This window comes from Falco naumanni, chromosome 6 (assembly GCF_017639655.2).
Source record: "Falco naumanni isolate bFalNau1 chromosome 6, bFalNau1.pat, whole genome shotgun sequence".
Classification (NCBI taxonomy): Eukaryota; Metazoa; Chordata; class Aves; order Falconiformes; family Falconidae; genus Falco; species Falco naumanni.
The window spans coordinates 4,076,451-4,097,450 of NC_054059.1; the positions used below are offsets into that span (position 1 = coordinate 4,076,451).

Genomic DNA, 21,000 nt, shown 5'->3' on the forward strand with positions numbered 1-21,000 from the left:
ACAGACTCTTTCCTGAAGGACCGTTGCTTAATCAGTTTTTTTCCCATCCCATATTTGTGTAGGTGATTATCACTGTCTAACTGAATATCCCTATTGATTTACAGGTTTTTATTAGAAACCGTTTCATCAGTTCACTGAGATAATTTTGAATTCCAACTCTGTCCTCCAGAGGATTTGCACTGCCTCCCAGCTTCATGTCAAGGCCAAGTTCAGGACATTGGTAAAGTCCTGGATAAAGTCTGACCAGAAAGACCCCAAACAAATCTCGATAGTACTGTCTGTTTCTGTTTAGACAAAAACCACAAAGAGTTACGGTCTAGATTTGGCTATCAACCAATTTCACGTTCTCCCTTCTAAACTTTGATGAGCACCATGTTTATCTAAAGAGATGTATTTCCTGCTTCTCTCCTACCCATGTGGATTGTTTTCTTATCACACAAAGATACTGGATTTCTTTGATTTCCCTCCCCACCCTCCGTTGCTAAGTCCTTCCAATTGTTAAATATCTTTGTATCTTCAAGGTGAATGTAGCACAACCTGTTTCATAAATTGTTCCAGAATTTTTCTGGAACTTAAATGAAGACCTTTTTTTCCCTTTTGTAAATATAAAACTTTTCTAGTTTTTCAGTGCTTACTTGCTGTGATAACTGGTGTTATGGTTACCTTCTATATCTTAAACATTAGTGGTAGTATTTTCGAGTTCTTTAAATATCTCAGGACAATGTTGGTCAGCCCCACCCACCTGAAGTTGTTTAATTTTTCTAAGAACTCTCTAGGTTCTTCTTTCCTATTTAGTCTTGAATCTTACCTCCTTTTACAATTAGTATTAATTATGATGTAAGTTACTCCAAGAATTCTTTTCTACAAAGACTGATGCAAAAAAGACTTTGCATCCCACTAAGCCTTCTCAACCCCTTCTTGTACTTTTATTGCATGGAAGAGAAAGAAACCTATTTCACCGGTACTTCTCTTAGCAATTACATACCCATGGAAGGATTTCCTATTACTCCTGATGTATTTTACCAGGTGCCTCTTATTCTTGGCCTTGGATTTTTGGAATTTGTCCCTACATTCCCATTGTGCTCTGTTACAGTCATCCAAACTAACTCACAGGTTCAGTGTGTGTGTGTGCACATTAGAGGTCAGCAGTGACCTTGCCATTTCACAAAGATGGCTTTTGATACACTTCCTAGTATGCTTTGTCACTGCTGTATTTTTCTGCCTGTGTCATCAGCACCACCTCTTTGAACATACTTCTCTGTATTTAAGTTTACTTAAAAAAAATAAATAAATCTGTTTTCTTGCTCTTATCCTTCCTTCCCTTCCTAAGTAGATGCTACCATTTTTGTGGTGGTTCTCATTCAAGGCACTCTCCACTTTCACATTTTCCAAACAGTAATATTGTCACTGGTTCATTACCTCCACCATTGCTTTCCCCATTTTCTGAATCAAAAGTTTGTCACAGGTCCAAAAACCGAGGGCCAGTTCTCATACTCTTGACAAACTTTTTGATTGGTTGAAACAATAGTAAAGAGTCAACTCAGGTGACAATGGGCAAATTCAATAGGATAATCAGCAGATTTCCATGGAAGTCATGCCCCATGCATTTGAATGCACTGGAGTTCTCTGAAAGAGTTAAAAGCATATGGAAAAATGCAATCCAGAGGATACCTTCCTCCTGCCCTTTTACAAGGTTCACCATGTGTGACTTTCAAACTACGCTCTCCTGGGATAAAAATGAAGGTCCTCTCAAGGACATCAAAGATTAATTACTAGTTAAGGGATAAAAACTTAACAGTAAGAATAAATAGTCAGTTTTCACATTTCAGGAAGGTTACTAACAATGGTCTTCTGTACTTTAAGCTAATGCTCCTCAACACATTCATGAATGAGGTGGCTAAGTTTCCTGATTATTCAGAATTACTCACTTGCAAGCTGACTGTGTAGAGCTGGAGGAAATATCATGTTTCTAAGTGAATAAGTAACAACATGCCAAATTAAATCCACTATCGCTAAACACAAAGCAAAGAACAGGAGAGGGAAATAACCATACAATGTAAACACAAAAAAATGAGTTCCAAATTAGCTGTTACACCTTACAAAGAGATCTTGCACTCATCCCAAAAAACATTGTCTTCATGCTCGGCAGCAGATTAAAAAAGGTAAATGGACCACTGGGGACTAACAGGAAAGGAAAAACGCACAAAGCGGAGGGTATCATTACACAACTCTGTTACACTGCATACAGTTCACTTTACCTCATCCCCCCCTAAAAAATAAGGATAACAATTATTCACAGTGTCTTATAACCCAGTAACTAGGGATACCATATGTAATTATCAAGAAGATTCAAAGTATCTGAAAACTAAGAGCTGTTTATGTATTTTCATAATTTAATTATGGAAAAAACTCCACAATTCATATAACAAATCCCATCAAAACTATTAGATGCAACAATACACAACAACCTTCGGCTCAAGTAATCTTTAAAATCTTGAATGTCACCTGAAGGGAATTTATACATCACTTTTCTAATATTCTTTCCATCAGCATCCACCACTGGTCACTCTTAAAGTAGAATAATAGGTAGATATTAGTCTGATGCAGTGCAGCTGCTTTTAAATAACTGCAAAGCTGTGCTATTAGCTGGTTCCTAATTTCAGTAACACAGATTGGCAGTATAGCACATTTTACTTCAGAGGCAAAATAGAAGAGTCTACTCAGGGATTTTTTTCATTATTAGTGCATCATGAGTGAGCTTTTCATAGAAATTCAGTTCTTGCTCTGGAACAAAAAAAAAAAAAAAAAAAAAAAAAAAAAGATACAAAGAGGGAATGGGTACAAAACCAGTAATATGGGCATCAAGGTACAGGTGGAAATGTAGGAGTGTGTTAAGAGTGTGAAAGCCAAGATATGGACCAGTGTCACAAAAAGGGTGAAGAAAAGAGAAGTCAAGGCCGCCTCATGCGCAGTTATCCTGATCCGATGCAGGCAAAAAAACAAGTTGGTGGAGTAACAGTGGCAAGAGCAGGAGAGGGAGCCTGTGAGGTGAGGATGGAAGGAAGACAGGGAAGGAGAGTGGATACAAGTGATGGGGCGAGAGTCACAGCTGAGTGGCAGGGGAGCCATTACAGCTAGTACTGTATACACATAATAAGATAAATCTATTGCTCGCTTACTCGGTTTATACAAATTTTACAGAAACATGAGGCTCCCAGTGGATGAAAAAGTGTTACATTGCCATCTAGAGCAGAAAAAAGGAAAATATAGGAAAATGTTAGGTGAACACAGCTGCTTTGGAATTAAAAAAACATATATATATATATATATATATATATATATATATATATATATATATATATATATATATATATATATATCTCTTTAGAACAGAGAAGCATTCAGAACCTCTTCCACCAGGAAATCCTCAGGAGCAGTAAGGATACTTTCTGTCAAACCCCGATGTGAAGGGAAACTCCCAGTCACTACAAAACAGGACCAGAGCTTTGGCACCATGTGGCCTGCAGATGAGCCTCAAATTAATAGGTTAGAGAGAAAAATAGCTACAGGAAGAAAATATTTGATTTGACAAGGCAAATTTCACCAGTGGGCTTCTCTGCTATCCTCTTTCTGAAAGGGGCAGATGCTTCAAAGGAAGGCTTGAGAAACTTTGCAAAGAAAATCTGTCTGTTGAGGGTTTTGTTGTTTGCTTTTTAAACTAACCCAGCTAAATCAATGTTTGGTTCTTACACAATAGAAAAAAAGTTTATTCAATTTCTAAATCAATTTTCATGCCCTGATATAGCTATGTGCATTCTCTCTGCAGCAATATAAATACAAGTCAGTAAGTACTCATTATTAGTAAGAACAAAGACAAGCATACTTTCTAAGTCATAAGACAGGATCTTAAAGGACTGGATAAGGCTAATTTCAAGATATTCTTCACAGACTCAACAGTTTCACAAATTAAATGAACTTCTCGACTTGCAAATTTAAAGGGATGCATAAAATCCAAGTCAGAACAGCGTGTGAATACTCAAACAGCCATATCGTCCCCTGAATTGCACTACCACTGGCCGATGCCTTATATCTGTGACAGAAATTCAGCTATTGGAATGAAGAGCATTACTCAACTTACCTGTTCAATAGATCCCAAAATCAGCAAAGCACACGCTAAGCAGCAAGTTCATAAGCAGTGTGGTGGCAGGAGGGAGGAGAAGGCACCCTGGCTGCTGTAGGAAAGCAATGCTGCCCCTCTAGAGCCCTTCCCTTGTACCGTCCCCACCACACACAGCAGAAGAATGTACCACCTCCACCTCTGACCCTGCTGCCACCCTTGAAACCACCTTCCCCACTGCCATCACCACAGGTATTCACACCGTACAACCCCATGGATAGTGACCGCCTCCAGCTGTCACAGCGGGAGGCTGGGCTCCCTGTGTCGCAGGCTCGCCTACAGCACCCGTATAAACGAAGGTGTGGTGGGGCAGGCACTGATTTCCACCATGCCACAAAGCACAGCGATACCTTCAGGTTTCTGAATCATCAGTATCCATGATAGTCCATATAACAGTCAATTTACAGCCTGAGAGGGCACCCAGTAGCTTCCGACTGTTACCCTGTCTTCCCTGTACAACCTCTACAAATCTGGCAAGTCACAACAGCCAGAACTGTTTGCTTAGGATGGAGCAAGAGCAAAATTGAATTACCTCTTGTTATTAAAGAAATTTGTCCCAGAGGAAGGTGTTGAAACTACTGAAGCAAGAAAGTGAGAGAGCATTTTATGGCTCACTGCATTGTGAATGGTCTATGAATACACAGACAAAGTAGTCTCCAAAGCTACCGGACTCCAGCTATGAGCTCCATGTTTGATTAAAAAATTATAAATGGTCAGACACATACTCCTGCTCTGTTCTCCAACACTTTATGACTCCTTTCCGTTTTACAGTACTCAGTGCCAAAGCTTGCCTAGTCCAGGCATGCACTGAGACTCCAGTCGTTTACCTTAGTTGATTCGAGCTGACATGTTCAAAAATTATTATATCCATTTGTTCTGCTAGATGTTTTGTCTCCCTTGCTTATACTTCTTAATTTCACACTTCTCCTATTATTGGTCTTATGACTAAAGGCTTTAATTTATTCACCATACGATGCTTTTACACACATTTTCTGTCATTCACTACACATTGTCTCCGTTGTGTCCCAGCATCTCCAGGGTGTAGTAAGAAGAACTGAGAATATAAAAAGTTACACTATATATTACCTCATATGTCTGCCTTAGACTTTAGCTATTGAACTTCTATGCACTTTAATGGAGCAGACTTTTCCCTACTGAAATTATTCAATCATGAAAGTTTAATAGTAGGTGTGAGTCCGCATAGTATCAAAGAGCAAAATCAGAATGTTAGCAGACACAGGAAAATGTAATCAAGACACACCTTAGTACCTCAATAAACCTGAGGAGAAAGTTATCAGAAGCAGCAAGACAATCCCTGCCTTTCTTTTATATCCTTCTTCCACCTTCGTTTTCTATCCTTTGTTTCCCTGCTCCAAGTTTGAGTTTTGTTCACACTTTCCTATGCGAGAGGGTTTTTAGCACTGTGTATACACAAGACTACTTCAATTTTGAAAGAGAAATTATGTCCAAATCAATATATCACTTAATAATTAAAAGTTCACATGGAGATGTCGTCACTGCTGGGCATGCAGGAAGAGGAACATCCATTGCATGTATGAGAAAAGACAGTGAAAAACTTTCTGCCTAAAAAGTCTCAGATTTCTTGTCAGGATCTCAGTGGATTTTGACTCCTTTTTAATCCATTGCAACTACTCTTAAGCAGCATTCCCAACAGTTGCTTAAGTTACTAAATATTCAGACGCAGTCTTAACAACCATCTCTGGTGGGTTTTGCTACCGTGACAAGAAGATTCAAAGCATGGCCTTCCCCAGCCAAGCCAATGCCGCCACATACCTGCCTGTGAAAAGAAAGCCCAGAGGGAGACGCTGCTATCCCGGTTCTATATCCGCACAAGACTTCCCTGCTGCGGCGGAGGAACAGTCAGCAGGTATCCTCTGCAGATGTCTTCTAATGGAGTCACTTAAAGGAGACATAGCTTGTTGAGATTCAATATTTAATGGTCTGAAATACAGAGAACACATAAAAATCTTTCTAAACCTAAAGCAATTGCCATACGTAGTAAGGAAGCAACAGGTAAAAGCCAACAGAGCTGAACTCAGAGAGCAGATTCTTTGATTGCATTTTTTTCTATGACAAGTGCTGATAAAATTATTTCTTCAGATCAGTTTCACATTAACAGGCATTGCCTGATCTGTGAGGAACACCTGCAGCTCTCTTTCCTCAGCCACCTCTTACAATTTGACAATAACAACAGAGGAAATGTTTTGAGAAGAACCTGGAAAGCAATGGAAGGCTAATTAAACCAACTTACTCTCTGAAGCTATAATTAAAATACAAGCTTCCTTGTACCCTTAAGGACAAATTAGAAACAAGGGCATCAAACAAGAATCTATACAGACACACTACAGTCAGAAAAAAATGCAATCAGTATGCTAAAAAGAAAATCAAATAAAATGTCTGCTGATGTTGAGAAAATGTACATAATAGACATAGTACCTTGCTGACTTTTCCCACAAATATCACTGCTACAAACTGCTAAGGTTTTTTTGGAAACAGCCAGAAGTCTGACATCCGAGATCAGTTCCTCTTGATCCCGTTCCCAAGTTCTGGCACTAGAGAACTGCATTAGAAAAAGAGCTTACCCCCTTCAAAATGTAAATGTACTTTTCCGCCTAAGAGACCACCTAGTTATTGTGATGATTGCTTCTGGCTAACCTGCAAGTTGTAAGCTTCCGGAGGCTAATTAGAAAGCATCTCATAACCACAGCTGTCATAATGAGGCACACCTACCACCTCTGTCTTGTTACCTCAGCTAGTGCTCAGCTTCAGAAATCATTTTCAGAAAAGCATGACAAAAAAGCTTCACTCTATATGTATATCACTAAATCTATATAAATGCACTCTAAAACCTTAGTAGTGCTCGTTACAGTAATTTTATCAGCCTGAGCATTTTTTACATAGAGCTCTGAATTAATATCTCCTCTCCACAATTATTCTTCTAAACCTTCTGTAACTGCATTCTGTAGAATTTGTTTAGGTCTTTTCTATTTTTCAAGAAATGGAAGGGAATATGGCTCATTGGAAATTAAAATTGCCAGGTTAAGTACCACCTTGTATTTTTATGGTTTGCATTTCTGTAATGGGAATGAGATTTATGTCCCTAACCTTGAAATATTCTGAACCAATTATTTACTTAATATTTATGTTAAATTATCTATGATTGCAGCACTGGCTATGAAAGCAACCAGAAAAAATTCTGCAGGTGGCCTGTAAAGCTAATTTTGAAGTTAGCTGTACTAAGCTCATGCAGTGGTCTTACAGAATATTAATAGTGTTATAAACTACAGTACCCTCAGGGTGTTCACCTGCCATGGAATTTAATTTACTTCATATCTCATCTAATAGACTGAATCTCATCTATTAGGTAAATATAATGTGAATACGTTTCCTTGTTTCTCTAAGGAGTTTATTGGTAAAACCTGGAGAGGCATTCTCACAGAACCTTCTACTGCTATAATTAGCTTGAAATTGAGCTATTGTGCTCTTTTCTGTATTAAGCAATACAGAATATACAGTCTCCGTACAAAACAGCATCATGCTCAGAGTCAATGCAGCAGCTGCATTGCTCATGCAACACATTTGTGTTTATTCTTTGTATTGCAAGGAGGAAAAACTACAGCAATCTGTAGGGATTTGAGCCAGAGGCCGTGTCGCCACTGTGCTAAGTGCTGTGCCAGCCCAGAGGAGATCTTCCCAGAGACAGCGCTACGCTCAGCCCTTGGTAGCTTAAGTGGCACATTCTCCTGTTTAAGCAGATAGACCTCAGTTTTGCAGGATTATGTGACCGGCGAAGTTGTCTGAAAACAAATCTGGTATTGTCTGCAGCCAGCACGTCAGCACAGCTTCAGTGGTGGGAGTGGAGAAGGGTTTGAGTATGCTTTGCCCCTGTGCACTTCTAGCAGTGCCTAACGCCTGGCTGCGGCAGCGCTGTGCGGTTGGCGTTTGGTGCCGGTGCATCCAAAGCATCCTGAAACAGCAGTGTACTGGGCAGGCTGATAGGCAGCACACAGGGAAGGCATTTTCTAGGGAAAAGGGTAGGTGGCACGTGCTGTGGAGACGAGCACGCTTTCTGATTAGCTCTACTTATACTAAAAACTGTCCTGATAAGAGAGAGGAAGGCCATGGGAATTTTTGCTCCTTCTTTGTTTTCACAGGGACTGTTCTGCGCATAGAATGGTTTGGGTTGGAAGGGACCTTTAAAGGTCACCTACTCTAACTCCCCCTGCAATGAGCAGGGACATCTTCAACTAGATCAGGTTGCTCAGAGCCCTGTCCACCCTGACCCTGAATGTTTCCAGGGATGGGGCATCTACCACCTCTCTGGGCAACATGTTCCAGTGTTTCACCACACTAATTTTAAAAAATTTCTTTCTTATATCTAGTGTAAATCCACCCTTTTTTAGTTTAAAGCCATTATCCCTTGTCTTACCGCAACAGGCCCTTCTGAAAAGTTTGTCCCTATCTTTCTTACAAGCCCCCTTTGACTACTGAAAGGCTACAGTAATGACCTACTGCCGCACAGTATTGAATACGTTTGGTTTATTCTTTGCAGCCTCTGTTCATGACAGTTATGGTTATTTAACACCAAGGGCACTCCTACAGTTAGTTCCTTCATGCTACTCTGTCCATCAGGTGGACAGACTCACACACTTTTTCAAAAAAATACAAGAGAACATAGCCTTACAGATACCCCAGAATAAGCCCATTTACCCATGGCCTGCACTTCTGTGCCTGAGGTGTTGTCATAATAACTGCCAGGGATAAGTCCTCCAGAAAAGCTAGTAGGGGCAGGGAATTCAGGCACCTGACATGGTAAGTGTTCTCATTCTGTGTATGCCATTTATGATCCAACTTAGTTGTTATGTCAGACAGAGGAAAAAGACATGCAAGATGCATAAAAGCAGAAAAATGCATCGTATAAACAACTTCAGAGAGGGAGAATGAGAAAAAGATAGAACCCATGGGCAACTTAAAAAATAAAAAGTAGATGTTATAGTTCACTGAATCAAATATGACATTATAGTGCAGAGGAAATTGAATTCATCTGTACTCGATAAGGGTGGCTTCATTATTCACTTGTGTCTTTGCTTAGTTGTGACACTCATGACTGATGAGACCATCCCCATCTCATGAAGATAAATTCAATATCCGTAGTATCATTCTAATATATTCTCTATATATAGAGAATGCATTTAATGGATGGTGGTGGGATAGTATTTTTATCTTCACTGGCTCATGAAAGGAAGGAGCACAATTTCCCAGAGCTGACACGTTGAGTGAGTTTATATGGACCCCTTTTCACAGCCTCTGTGCTGAGGATGAAAATGTCAGTACGAGGACATGGGAGAGGGTAGCACAGAGGTTGACTTCACTGACTTATCATCTAAGATCTGAATCCAGAATTGGATCAAAATGGAGCAGAGATCTGGCCATTGTATCCTAATCATGATTAGATACCTGTCTGTGTATGAGCACACCACCACCAGAATACAGACAGAAAGAGGAAGCAGTGCTGAAAGGCACTGACATTAATCTAGTGTTGCTCAGAGATGTAACTTTCCTCCTCTTCCTCCATTCTAGTTCAGGTTTCCAAACCAGCAAAACATTTCTCCTTGATGAGGTCTCTAACTCACATCTCCTCCCTCCTTCAGTAGCATCATATATTCATGCACACCTCTAGCAGTCTAGTTTTAAAATGTGGATATCCCGGAAGCTGTTCAGCAGAAGTGATCCCAGAAGAGATTAACAAGTAAAGCATACAGGAGGAGGTCAAGGGTAGCTACCATAAATTTAATCTACTATGCATCTGTAATTTATCACAGCTCCATACAGGGTGTTCACATGCCTCTTCATGAGAAAGTTTTTTCCTGATAGATCCAGGGGAAAGAGGGAGAGCACAAGCCAGCACAGGTTTCTGAAGTGCTGTCTCTGTGCATCCCACTGATGAAGCAAACACACATCCAGACGTACACGCCAGTTCAAAGCCCTAGTACAGCTGGCTGCTCCAAAGTATAGGAATTTCCATCGGGAAACTTTTGTCTGGATCGGGACAGAGGTCCATTAATTCAATATTCATACTGTCACAACAGGACAAGTGATTTTGCTGACAGGTAAAAGAAACATTGGAGAAGAAAATTCTGGAATAAGCTGCACCTACAGAATTTCCTTTCAAATCCCATCATTTGGCAGCTGACATACATCAACTGCATAATGATTTATATAACTTCTTGTGTGGAACTTTAGCAGTGTAACTGGGCAACACCAGTATTGCTCGGTTTGTCAGTGTCTCCATCACAGCCGCTTTGAGAGTTTCATAACACAACCATTAAAATCTGCTTCAGGCTGAAACTTGGCACACAAATGCATGAGGAAGCCAAAGCGAGAAATAGTTGCTTTAATTTCTGGAAAAATTATTACATACTGCTTCTGTTCTGGAGTATGGAATAGATAACTTGCTTTGATTATCATATGTATAAATTATTAATGGAATTTTCTTCTTCTTTGGTCTAAAACTGTAATTATATAAAGCAGATATTTTCTGTCATCATCTACATAACAGAACATTAACTTGTTAAGCATACAGCAACATTCCTCCACCAGATGATCAGTAGCAAAGAGGTGTTATGAAATAAATACCAGTTGTATAACCAACTGAAATGCAAATTTTAAACTAGGTCTAAGGTGTTCAAAGGATAACAAGAAAACCAACTGGGGAAAAAGTGACAGAGCAAAACAAAAAAATCCACAAAACAAATCCTTTGCTTTTTTGTTGTTTCACATTTTGACAAAAGTGTATTACGAATCTACTCATTTGTTTCAATGTACAAAGAGCCCCTTACGTGGTCCTCCCAGCTACCTTTCATTGCTGCATGTCCTGATTCACTGAAATAAATCTGTATATTATTCTCAGATTCCAGAAGGAACATAGAAAAGCTGGTTTTATAACTAGTCCTAGAAACACGTACAAGAAATTGCATGTGTACATGTATATATTTATGAGTCACATTTAGATTCACTGGAAGGCTGAACTTAAAGAGCTAGGTCCTCTCTTAATTCAACGGAGCCAGGTCAATTTACACTGGTTAGAGAACTGCCCCAGTAACTCACTGTGACATTTCTACCTGGCTTTAATAAAGTTTTATGTACATATTTTTTTTCCCTCTGATTTTCAATATAGAATTTAATTGATACATGGTCTAAAATATTATCAGGTAAACTCATTTCAAATGGAAGTATCACTTTCCAAGTGATCAAACTGTCCATCTAATTCACTCCACATAAAGCCTCTATTCAGACATCTTTAATATTGACGTTATACTTTTTATTAAAGATTTTCAAGATACCATGGAATTTTGAAACGTTATACACACAAATGTTTGACGGTATATTATATATATAAAAAAAATAATAGAAGGAAGCTAAACGTCTTTTTCTTTCTCCACATACAATGTGCATTGAAGACTTTTCCTACTGTGCAGCATAGACTTTCTGCTGCAGTTGAGATAAAACAAATGCTTAAACCAAAACCTGAATAAATTCTGATTATAGAAGAGAAAGGTATGATTAATACAGAGGAAAACAGAGAAAAAATATCTCATTAATGGCATTTTGGTCAAATTCTTCTCTATTTTCTCATCAAAAAAAACGTGTCTACTCAACAGCAGAGGCAACATTACCCTCGCCTCCCCGCAGCATGCGATTCAAGCTCAACAGCACTCCATACACGTTTGTTCCCTGAGTGCTCCACTGGTAACACAATTGCGGTAATTACAGCATGAGCATGTTCTATGAAATGGATACTAGTTCATTAATTAGAAGATGAACGTAATTGATTATTTCAACAGCAAGGCTAAACACAAGGGTAATCCCACAGAGAGATTTGTAGGGGGAGTTCTGTCCAAGATGTGCCCTTGACTTAGTGGCTTCTCCCAGGGGGTAGCTTTAAAGGAATAGAGCCTAACAAGGTATTAATTACAGATTACTATTAGTGATAGTTAAGTTATTCGTGACCTGTTCCCCTTCGCAAATTGTTCCAGAACTGATGTGTATTACAGGGAATGTGTTTGCCACTTACAACCATCAGCCAGACACTTGGAGAGACAATTGGCACGTGGAGGTCCTTGGCCATCTCTTCTATTGATGTTCTGCTCAGATAACACTCAGATTCAATCTCATCTTTGCTGTTGATGTCACAGTGGCTTGATAAGCGTGTGCAATAGCACACACTTTTCTCCCTTGGTTTGGCAACAGAAATCTTTTGAACAAAGGAAGGCTGAGCAGTAAGAGTGAGATATCCCTGTTCATGCCACCTTCCTTATCTTTGTCACCGAGCACATGGCTTACCAGGAAGGCATGTTGCAGATGAAAATCCCCTCACGCAGCTTGTTAACACAGATGCACAAATCAAGCCCTTACATTTTGGCATTCAGACCCTAGCCATATTTTCTCAAACACCATTCTGCGTTAGCTGACAAACCCCTAATTAGGATCACCAAAGGCCTAATCACAGCAATGACTTAAATCAGTCCATTCATGTTTTTTTAAAAAAAGATTCAAACTGGATCAACCAAGCTCCAGCCAAACTGGAGCAGCCACGTCCTTGTTTCTCTCTCACCTTGTCACAGGCTGATTTAAGGGTTGTGGCATCTGGCTTGGCTGAAATGTTGTACTCAGTCCAGCTCATGTCTGACCACATATGGGAGTACTAGAGAAGGGGGAAAACCAAGAAGCTTTTCCTTACCTCATTACATTCTTAGTAATCACTTACCCTTGGCAGTCACCAGCTCTTGGCAGCCCTCTGTGTTCCCCGAGCCTGGAAACAGGTCCTGTCTTGTGCTGGCAGCAGAGGCACCAACAGAGCCCTAGAGGGCAAGGGCAATGACAGAGCCTCTTGCCACCTCTCATCTGGTAAAAAGAGACAGGTCTCACATGGGAAACAGTATATACCACTTCTTTTCAAATAACGGTGCTCCCTTTCATGATTATTGAATAGTGAGTCAGAGTTCATCCAGAAACTTACCAAGAGGGCTGGGGTCTGAAGTTACCAGGTAAACCCTGGGCTGATGTAAACCAGTAAGAGGGCACTGATCTCCATAAAGATATGCTGATGGACACGTACTGAGGATACTCTCTGTAACCTTGCCTGAAATGATTAAATCAATCCAGATGCTTTGATATGGACACTGCAGACAATAACAGTATTAATCTCAATAAAATGATACTGAGAGTAGAAGTCCTTTTCAGTTTCTTTATTTGATTAAAGTGATTCTGGCTCAATGTCTCATGCATATTATCCCATGATGTAATTGAATAAGGAGATTGAAACAGAAAGCTGCCTCTGAGTAAGGGAATACTTCACTGAGGCTTTTGTTCTCATTTGGTACGGTTTAACAATTCCTTCCATTCACTGATCACGGATGCCCGAGAAACCTGAACACACATACCCTGCCTGGACAGGGCTACACTCCATGGCCCATCGTGTTTGGAAGCACTCACATTTGTAATGGATAAGAATCCAAAATAGTAAAAGTAACCACTTAGGTCAAGTTCTTCTTTTCCTCAGAAACACACATAAACTCCAGGATATTTGTAAGTGCCAATGGAAAAAAAAAATCTTTAAGTCTTTTTTTATTGTGTCAAGAAGTCAAAGACAAATGTTTGACAGCTTGTGTGATGCTCAGTGCTAAGCTCTAAATGCCACTGTTGGGTTTTTTTTCTTTCTTATATAATGTTCTGAGTTTTTTAGGACAATTTATGATAGCAGTAGAAAAAAATCAGAACTTCCTCAGTTTTAAACAACATTCTGTTGAATTAGATTAATATTAAATGTTTGTTACATAAACAGACAGCATAGATGAGTATTAAGAATTGAAAATTAAACACTGTGAATTAAATCCCTGCTGCAAGTGAAGCCAGTAAGGATAGAGTCAGGTCAAATACACCTAAGGGAAACACAGGTTTATGGTCTACTGATCAAATGGATGCAGATGTTTAAAGGATATGGTCTTCATTAAGCTGCTCCTTTAGTCCACAATGAAATCAACTTAAAAAGCAGATGAGGCTGGAGAGATAACTCTCCTTTTAAGAAAGCTCTAAGTTATACATGTATCACAAAGATAAAAAGTAGCTTGCAATTACTATTTCTTTCTTTAACTAGTATTTCTAAATTTCTAGTTTCCAAAGTGTCTTGCAAATCCACTCAGCAAAGCTGGCTACAACATTTGTTACATGCTATGGGTGATATAATCCTATAATTTCCAATGCAATAATGAGAGGTTTAATTTTCCATTTCTTCCCTCTGTGAGATGGTGTCTGGCTTTGAATTCTCATTTATGTCTGCATGAGTACACAAACCTGATCCGCATCATTGTGAAGTCAATACCTGTTTTGACTTCTTTTTCATTGTTAAAAAGCAAAGCCTGACCTGTAATTCAAAGACATAAGAAAAAGTTTATCCCATCAGGAGTCTCTCTCTTTTTTACTTAAATCTCCTCTGACATGAGAACTCATCAAAGGAGCTTTTAAGAGCTGGATAAGTTCATAAAATGTTTACTTCTTTTCTTCTTCGGGAATTCCCATGAAAGGTTAACAATAATTTTAAACTCCATAAACCAGCAGATTTGAACACTCGCTCCAATAACATGCATTTTTTCTGAGAAACAGAGAATCCCTATCAAATCTGAGACTAATTCACAAGGGACCTAACACAGAGAGAAGTCACAGCAGTTCCTCCCCACTGCCAGGGACTGCTGGGACGTGAGAGCTGGATGATTTCCACCACCAAGGGAGAAGAGGGGGAGGCAAGGCAAAGGGCCAGGAAAACTGTCTTTGTTCTTCTCACACAGAGAAAATAGTATGGAGGGTTGCTATTCTCTTGTCTCCCTATGGAGCCTTTCCATCTTCCAGCTACCCAGAAAGAGAGCTTTCTTCTTTCCCTTCACTTCTTTCTTAGTGGGAGTGTGGAGGTAGGGTTGGGAAGAGCTGAGAACAGACAGCAACAGCTTATCGTTCAAGTATTTCCTGTCCAGAACAAGCTGAAAACCTCAAAAGTTAAATATAAACCACATTTACCCATCTCTCTTTTTATTGTGCTGAAAAACGGTTGTTAGTGTTTTATAACCCAGAATAAAATGCAACATCTTATCTTTAATGCTTGGAACATCTTTGAGTACATCAGCCAAGTAGGGCTGTTTATATTTGCACATGATTGTCCATGAATAGAGCTGCAAAACTGTGCATTAGGATGGTGGAAAGAATAGACCAAAACAGGTTTACTTTCATCAAAAATAGTTGTATATTTGGGAATGTTCTCAAAATATACTTTTCCAATAGTAATGTCTTATTTCCACACATAATTTTGACTTCTTTGGGGGGGAAAAAAGAGCTCATACACGTGAAAGCAAAGAGAAAGAAAAAAAAAATTATTTTAGCCAAAGGCTGAAGATTTTTCCAGGGAAATATGAACATATGTCATTCTGCTGAAGCAAAACATCTTAGCAATCCTATAAGCAAATGTTTCACTTCAGTTCAATATTCAATTTGATCCTTGTAAGTTGTCACAATGCTTCATAAGAACTGTATTTCAAGAGCTAAACACCCCCGTTTTCCCAAAGCAACCCGCTTCCTCTGAACTGCTTCCCAACAATGGTTCCCATTCTGTACCACGACAAGTCCCTGCACTAACGCGTGCTGCGGTACAGGCTGGGCAGGCTGACCCATGCAGCCCGATGAGGTACAAGCTAGTTGCACTTCAAATGGTAAGAAAATCACAGTGGTGCCCTAGTAAACTACAGTTAAATATATATATATATATATATAAAAGTAAAGCTAAACTTTTTAACATCAGATTGTCCCAAGATAAAACCTCTTGGTTTGGTTTAGATAAACTGAGACATTGTAAATCAGATTGGAGCAACTTGAGATAAATGTTTTGCTTTCTGTTTGTAGCCAAGTATTTCCATGCTTTAAAGGAAAAAATAGAATTTTCCAAGAAAAGTGGAGACATATTTTAATAAGCCCTACTGGGCCTGAATCCATACCCATTTACTCTGGTACAAATTGGAACTAATCCCAGGATATAATTGTGAAACCAAATTCTGGGCCATTCACATGACACTTCATACTCAGACCGTAAAAAGTCCATCCTCAAATTCAGCAATGTGGCCTAAACTGCCCCTCCTGGATGCCATACACCAGCACTTCACATAAGGTTCCTGGGATGCTCTAGTCCTCCAGCTCAGTGCAGAGCAGCGCAGAAAACACTTTCACTTCAAATCCTTTACTATGCCATTCCTTGTACAAAATCTCCAGGGCTTTTAGTTTATCCAGGCAAAGGTTTTTAAGGAAGTCTAGAAAATTTTGATCTGCAGTTGAGGAAATGCAACCACCACTTTAGGTCTGTCTGTATGACAACTGTGACAATAAAAACAAAGACGACTTGTCTACTTCACAGTTTCCCAGATCTACATAAGCTTTTTCTGAGCAGATTTCAGTGCCCATTACTCCAAGGCAGAAGGGTAAATATATTTATGTCATGGTATATATGAGATTTCTTCCAATTTGTTAAAGCCACAGAAGCCACAAAGCAAATTTTTGAATTCTTATTTTCCTTTTCATCGTGGGTCAAGTAGCGCTTCAAATCCCATAGCTCTTCCTGAAGTAGTTTTGGTATGCTTGGGTAAAACCAAGTGCAAGTAAAGTAAAACACAGTTTTCGTGAGCAGTAATAGATACTTACTTATTCTGGAACAGCCCCATGCATTATTAAAACCCTACTCCTATAATAATTAGGTTTTTCTGAAAAAAAGACACAGACCCATGACTGTAATTTCATTTACCTTTACGAGCTATCTTGTTATCAGTACAACCCGCTGCCCCGCCGAGGAGTTGCTTGCTCCCTGAAAATTTACCGACAGGCGCTAGTGAGGGATGTACGCTCCGCTCCGACAGTTACTCACCCACGTTCCAGCCCCCACACCCTCCTTGAAGTTTTTCATTATTTCTGTAACACTTTGTTAGCTATTAGGATTACACAGTTTATTTGTCCAGATTGGGAAGTCTCTTCTTGATAGGCTGCTGTGTTCAGCAAACAGCTCCCAACAACAAACAAGGGTTTAAAATAATCACTGTGTAATCAGTAGGCACCAGCACTTCGGATCTCATCTCTTCAAATCCAGGCAGCTGTCTGTCAAATCACAATGTTTATCACACTAAAACTTAGATGTTTAGCTGCACCAGCATCATCCTGCCCACTTTTTAAGGAGTCTCAGTGAATTTGCTGGAAAAGGGCAACGGACTTTCTGGTTTTGCATGGATTCTGCTGCAACACGTCAGGTTTGTCCTGAACTTAGCGTGAAAGTCTTAAGCAACTCCGGGAGTAATGAGGCCAGCGTGCAGTGCAGTATTAACTGGCTGTCCCCCAGCCCGTTTTGTGCCTTGGAGGGAATATTAGACTAATCAAGTAATAACACAACAACATTTGGCCCCAATTAAACACCTCTCCAACAGCTGCAGCTAGTATCATTTGGGTTTGGCAGGTACAGGCTTACTCCATACAAATACATCTGTGTGTAAAATAGCAGATCCTAATTAAATTTTAACATGAGGCAATAACTGCTTCAAAACTCAGCAAAATAATCATATTAGGCAGATAATTCAGAAATCTAAAATAATCTCCTTTTATACTATTAATTCAGCTTCCAATTTTATTTGTATTGGCTCACTTATTTTCCACCACCTAATATATTAAACACATTTTTGAACCCCTAAAGCACAACCACGCATTTGCATTTGAGTTTAGGCAAATACTGATTAACGTTATTAAAAAGACAGGAATATTAACGTGGGTCTAGAGGTTGCGTTATAACTTGGTTGCTGCTGTCTTCTGGCTGCAGACGCCCAGCCCCTCTCAAACAGCTCAAACAATAATGAAAGCAACCTCTGAGCTACAAGATGTTGTATGCCTGTGTCAGCGAGCAAATCCAAACAGTAGCAGGGATGCAGGCTTCTTACATGACATTTGCCAAGTTCTTTAATATGAAAAGATTCTTGGTATTAAATCAATAAAGAGGAGGTGAAGAGTAGGTAGAAGGAAAACAAGTTAGATGAGATAAAGAAAAGCTTGACTATTGATAAAGTAAAAAATGGGCACTTAAAGTGATCACTCTAGAGTGCAGAAAGTGACTTTTAAATTACTTATCTGATTAGTAGGAGCTAATCTGTCAAGTAGAAACAAATTCACATAAATATCCCGTAAATTAAATATTCCCTTGTCACTGAAGCTGCTTTTGATTGTCAGTGGGGTTTTTTCTTTCCTTGGAAGGAGACAGCTTATTACATTTATTTCAGTATCCAGAATGTGTTCTGTAATTATCCAGTTTTAATTGTCTAGTATTTTTATTTGTATGAATTTCAAAAGCAGGTATTGACAAGAGTTAGAAAGAAAATCCAATCTCAAATCTGAAAAAGAATCCGCTACAATCCCATCCAGCAGTGTACCAAAATACAAGCTGACGCATGTGTTTTAAGCCCATCCATACTCAGTAAAGCATACAACCTACGCTTAATCTTGCATCTAATGGGGCTTAGGTGCAAAGTGGCATGAGGACCTGCATCTCTGTTCTTGTAGCTGTTGAAGGTGTGCATTGTGCCTTACAGATACATGCGAGAAGAAAGAGGGATCTCAGCTTATTAACATTTCAAGAATTTATTGCTCAGCTGCTGTTTGTTTTCTCTGACAACCAAATGTTATGCAGGGCACTTTTGCCAGCTGCAATCTGATTAGGTATCACCTTTTCCATAACACTGCCAGGCCAGTCAAACTGTGGCATACAGAGAGTTTAACCTTTTGTAGATCTCATAATAAACAACTCCAAATTTCAGGAGAAAATCTGTGATAGAGAGAGCCTGACTACAGCTTGTAAATCAAAGCACTCAGATAAGATGTGAGAGCCAGACCTCTCAGTTGAGCTTTAAATTCTTGCTTTATAAATCACTTCCTTACCAACCAGCTGCAAAACCAGAATTTGCAAGCTAAAGGAAAAAAAAAGAAAAGAAAAAAAAAAAAAAAGGAATAAAAAAAGAGGGGTTATTTTTAATTTATTGGTATGATTTGTAAATCTGTTGTAGGACTTACATCTGATTTAAGATTTGTTAATCCCATTTTGAATACGAAATTTTTTTCTCTGACTTACCATGTACTGAAACACTTTAGTAAAAACCAAACTAAAAATCACTGTTTAAAAGGATGGCGTATAAATCAAGACTTTGCAGTTAAGATTTGCTGGCAGGTTCTATAAATTGCACAGTGCATTTATAACTCAGCCTCTTACAAGGGCAGATTTATAAATCCAACTTGCAAATTGTCAGACAACTATTATGGGCTCAATTCTAATCTGAGAAACAACAGATGTGCTTGGCTGTGCTTGAAAACCCTGTCCTTTTCCCTTTATCGCCCGCCTCCCCTGCAGCCATCCCACTTGCACCAAGGGGAAAAGAAGCACCGTCACCAGGGGAAGGAGGGAGGGAAGAGACCTCCTGTATCACCCTCACCCTGGGGGAAAAAAAAAAAAAAAAAAAAAAAAAAACACACACACAAAACAAAAAAACAGCCAAGCTGGGAGGAAAGGATTTGGAAAAGGAAAACCAGGAGGTGAAGTGTTAGTTCTAGTTTGCCCCTCCTGTTGTTAGACAGCCCGCTGGAGCAGCCTGAGTCAAAGGCTTCCTCCTGCAATTTCAGCTGATGCCTGGGGGGGATAAAGAGAGCAGGTAGTCCTAACTAATTCCCAGGTTGCCAGACCTCGGGCACAGTGAAAAATTAAACTTCACATACGAGACAGTGGAAAACTGAGCCTAGCAGGAGCAAACTAGAGCAAGTTGAGGAATTTCCTTCCACGCTCCCAGTGATGCCCGCCTGCCTATCTCAGATTACAATGAGGAGCTTCTGGGAGAAACCCTGGCCCTGTGATGGCAAATATCCCACTGATTTCACAAGGATAGGGTTTCACCCTATAAAAAGGGCATTGGCCAGATTCACAGGAATGCTCTGCCTGCCCCACAGGGCAGCTGTAAACTCGTGTCTCTGCCGGGCGCCGCATGTCCCCGCGGGGAGGAGAACAGGGAGCCCGGAGCAGGGGCTGTGGCAGCATCCCCGGGCTCCGGCTGCGCTCCCCACAGCTCTTCTCCTGAAGCATGTGCAGAAAGCAGCATCCCTCAGCAAGCACAAGAAAATTGACACAAGTATGGGGAGTTAGGATACTTCCTTTCAGGCGGTTTTACAGTAGCCTTCAGGGTTTATCCAGAAGCTGAGGGTCAAAACAGTGAAATGATAACACAATTTAATAGCATTATTTTTCTGCTAGAATTATTGGGGTCTTATAAAACATGAAAATAGCATATGATAAGAAATGGCTACTACTAGACCCTACGCACAACATATTTAAATGCATTAATGCCTTTCGATTTTGTCCACGTCAGATTTCTTTGACTTGATAGTTTTTGAAAGAAGAAGTGATCAAAAATATTTTATTCTCTGCCATATTTGAAATTTGGTTCTAAACTTTCATCAGTGACCTCCTGTTCTCTATTACTGCAATGCTCTTTTCCCTTGAATTGCTTGTTGCCTTGGATTTCTTTCAAAATAAAATAAATACAAGGATGCTAGCAAAGATAAATTATATAGTTACTTCTTTCACCCTCGCTGGCATTTTAGAGTCAAGGGTCTGATTATTGTAAAACTCAGAAAATACTCTCATATGTGTGTGTATATATATATATAAAAAAAAAATTCCAGTAGTTTATGTTAAA

The 21,000-nt window shown here is 39.5% G+C and overlaps 1 long non-coding RNA gene across 3 annotated transcripts in view; it reads right to left on the bottom strand.

Annotated features, from left to right (window-relative positions):
• Window positions 1-5,743: 5,743 nt before the first annotated feature.
• Window positions 5,744-21,000, bottom strand: part of LOC121090616 — an 81,147-nt gene continuing 65,890 nt past the window's right edge. For 2 of the 3 annotated variants that reach the window (XR_005828631.1, XR_005828629.1), the window contains exons 5-7: window positions 13,218-14,621; window positions 12,966-13,102; window positions 5,744-6,139 (exon numbers count right to left, since the gene is read on the bottom strand). This is a non-coding gene — a long non-coding RNA (uncharacterized LOC121090616). The remainder of the gene's footprint in view (window positions 6,140-12,965; window positions 13,103-13,217; window positions 14,622-21,000) is intronic. The other variant, XR_005828630.1, reaches the window with a different exon arrangement.